Raw genomic sequence first — 3,967 nt, forward strand, 5'->3', positions numbered from 1 at the left:
TTTATGCGTTTTTTTTTTTAAAAAAGTTATCAAGCTCTTAAAAAATCACCCGATATGTATTGTATTGATTTGTAATATGCATGCATATGAACGTTGAGGAGGCGTGCTAAAATACAGTCCTGGATTCGAATCGTTACATCCGTGAACGTATCACTCCTCACGTAAAAGTCTGTATTTCGTATTATGACACACGTGATCGTAACGCTTAAATCGTAATCTGGCATGATGACGTACGCGAGCGAGTAATATAAACGTATCCAAAACTACCAATCGTAATAGACAAATTAATGGAAATGCGAGCAAAGAACATAAACAGGAAACCAATGAATGGCATATCTCATTAAAAATTAAAAAAAAAAAAATTTATATGAACAAAATTTTTGTATTCTTGTTGACAATAAAAATAAAATTATTTGCAAGGTTAAGGACATATACATTTTTGTATTAAATTTATTAAAGAATACTTTATTTAGTTGCTTATCGTTTGGTCAATTGCGGTGAAGCGGTTCGCTACCCCGGTGTTCATTTCTTGTGTGTGATAAGAATCGGAATTTTGATGGTCGAAACTTATTGTAAATTTTATGCAGATGTTATGTAATGTCCCAYAAACGTTAGCAAATCAGCACACTTTTGTTAGGTGATACCTTTCTCTCTTGCCATTTCCTAAAATTCTCCTCCGTCTTTTTAAGATTCCAATGCTTTGTTCAACGATATATCTACAAAGAAAATTTTATTAATGAGGATTCATAATTTTTTTTATACCTACGCTATTGGTACGACCTCTTAGCTATCTTCGCACTATTTTTTTATGTCCATCACTTTCACTAAAACTCAAATAAAAAAAAAAACAAAGTTGGATTAATTTTGATATTTAATTATCTTTTGTTAGTTTAYTGGAAATTTCGCAACAGTTTTGACAGTTTCACATCTATTGTGCCTAAAAAAAACGATCCAAAGCAATGTGGAATTTAAAAACTATTGTGAATTGAAAAGACATTACGATACGTTTGCTATCGTATGTCATAATGCCAATCATCGCATACGATTTACGTATCACGTAATTTTCCTTCGTATGTTTGCCGATCCGTGCACGGATGTAACAAAAAAAAAACAAAATTTGTGTATTTATTTATTATTAAAAAAATAAAAACTACGTCAAAAATGCAATTGTTTCAGTTGACGTGTGAGAAGAGTGATCCATCTGTGATCTGGCAGTTGGTTTCCCTGATTTTTTGAATGATAACTGACAAACTAATGGTTGTTCACAACTCAGAATTAACTGTTCTAGTGGTATTGTTGCGTGTTCAGCTTTTCCAGAAACACAAGAGCCATTTTTTGAGCGAATGACAAGTTAGGTGGGTTCAAACATGACCAATTTTTTTACAATCAAATGTTCATGCAATGTTCCAATAAAGCAAATAATTATCTTAATCTCATGATAGGTCACTTGACTATCTTGCAATATCAGTTTGCGCAAAGCATCAATAGTGGTTGATCTCCGACTTTGATTGAACTCACCATACCATACAGGTCCTTGATGRAGCTTCATCGTTAAAAATTTCATTAAGTTCATTGATTTACTGATGCTGAGTTAGTCAACGTCGAAAGTTGTAAAAAATAATCGCACGAAAATGATGGCGATTTTATTCTATATTTTGGCCCAGATATTTTAAGTTACAGTAAACCACACAAATAGCGCTGGTATGCCAAAACGTATTGACAATGTAAAACATTAAAAATGTCAAACCAGAGAACGTCTATCATAGAGAAGGTTCACGTTTCAAATATCGTAACTTTTCGAAGGGGTACTCGGTAGAGGTGATCCAGTCTCACCACAGACAAATTATAAGCGAAAATAATCGAAATCGTGGTTTCACCACGAAAATAGCAGAATTGAGCATTTTCAGTTTTAAATGAGAAAAATAATGCTAATTCTAATGTAAACAAATTTACGCATAGAGATTCGTTTATTTTCTATACACAACCGACTCAGCACATAATTTATATACATTTGATCCGTATATATTTGGTATCAAAGCATATACTTAGTATATGTATGCATAAGTATGTATGAATGTATATTAAAATTTATCTTCATATGTATTTCATGATGATTCCATAAAATCATTAAAAATATATTATATAATAGAGTGAAGTTTGTATTATTACCCAAATAATTGATATAAGTTAAGGTAATCAGTTTTAAATTTACGAGTATACGAGTACATTTACCTTAAAACGTTTGATATCATCTTAAAAGATCTAGCTATTGTACATGCGCTCATACACATACATATAATTATGTGTGCATGTAAACAAATATGACAGACCATACGCATAATGTTTGCAAATTTGTCTACATGCAACATATGCATGTAAATATGTACACTCAATGCTTCATAAGAAACCTCCGTTCACACGGTCAGCCAATAGCGAAGCTCACTTTTTGTCAAAGAGTCAATGCGGCACAACATTGTATTGTTGGTAGAAAATCTGAGCTGTGCGGAAAAAAGTAAACGAACGGACGCCGATTGTCACCGCTTCCCTTGCCGCTGTACAGCTTCGCCAACAAACCAGCGTTAACATATATGTTTGTGTGTGAGCTTGCATACATATCGAGTCAGATTTTTGCAAGCCGCGTAAAAATATTTTTTACATTCCTTGACAAATACAGTCAATCCCGGTTATGTGCAACAATCTAAGATACTGTTGTTCGTGGTTTGTGAAAATAAAAATATAATATGGCACATAAGCGAGTGCGAATACTTAAGCGAGTGGTATTTCAAGCAAGATATGGACAGTTAAGATTTTCATTTCAAGTGGAGTACTACTTAAATCGGATTTACTGTACACATAAATCAGAGGAATATTGAATATTTTCTTTGGCACATTTCTAGACTTGAAAATCGACAAATAATCTATGTTGTCAATTTTATTGAAATATATTTGAATACTTATATTTGCGGGGTTGTCACTTTTTGCTTCTCATACAAATATCAGAAATTGTTCMATTTATGATTTTTAGCTTTTGACATCGTCGCAAAAATACACTTTTAGGCAAAGGCATGCTCGGGGAAATGTCTTGGTGTTTGTTTTTATGAATGAAGCAAGTTTGCCTGTTGAAAGTCGCTTGCGTTCATTAATGAAAATATTGTTGTTGTGTACTTTTCTACACATTTGGGCATCGACTATTTGTCTGTATTTGAGACGTTTGTTGTTTCTGTAGAAAAATATTTGTAGTTTATGCGGGTGACATACATATCTACATGTGATCGCATATAAGTATGTATGTTGTGTATGGATTATTTGTGTGGGAATGTCATACGCACATATTTACATGTGTACGCATATAAGTATGTATGATGCTATTTCAAACGATTGTTGTTTTTGTAAAGCAATGTTTGTAGTTTTTAGTGTAGTATTTAATTTTTTTAATAATATTATGATAGTTTTTTATATACATATGTAACTACGAATATTGCTTTGAAAAGTAATTTAATTTAAATTTATTCAATTGCACATGTATTCATTAATATGCAAAAAAGAATTCATACGAGTACACACGTTTGCATATAAACGTATACAAATATAAGCAAAAGAGCGAACATACATACGTCTGTTAGAGCAATATATATTTTTCAGCATAATTTTTATTTCACGCTCAGCTCTGTTCAAACGAAAATGTTAAAATTTCTCCTGCCAAGCTAGCGGTGGTGAAACTGGCCCATCTCGACCGAGTTAGCCAAAAATATTTTTACGATCTACGCGCCGTGAACCTTCTATATGATAGACGTTCTCTGGTCAAACTTTCCGATAACGTTGTGAGATTGCAACCCTATCGAAAACTGAGTTTATTTACATGTATATTTTATGATAAAGTTTAACAAATAAATTTTCGAAAGTATTTCATTTTCTGAAATGGTTTGGTTTTTTTTTATAAATGGGTTTATTTTAAATTTAGCAGTTT

At 32.1% G+C, this 3,967-nt stretch overlaps 1 protein-coding gene across 1 annotated transcript in view; it reads left to right on the top strand.

The window, feature by feature from the left end:
- The window catches only part of LOC108975497, a gene marked incomplete at its 5' end in the record, with an annotated part of 56,270 nt that overhangs the window by 51,589 nt on the left and 714 nt on the right, over positions 1-3,967 (top strand).

Source organism: Bactrocera latifrons, unplaced genomic scaffold (assembly GCF_001853355.1).
Source record: "Bactrocera latifrons isolate USDA-ARS-PBARC rearing strain unplaced genomic scaffold, ASM185335v1 scaffold_659, whole genome shotgun sequence".
NCBI classification, from domain to species: Eukaryota; Metazoa; Arthropoda; class Insecta; order Diptera; family Tephritidae; genus Bactrocera; species Bactrocera latifrons.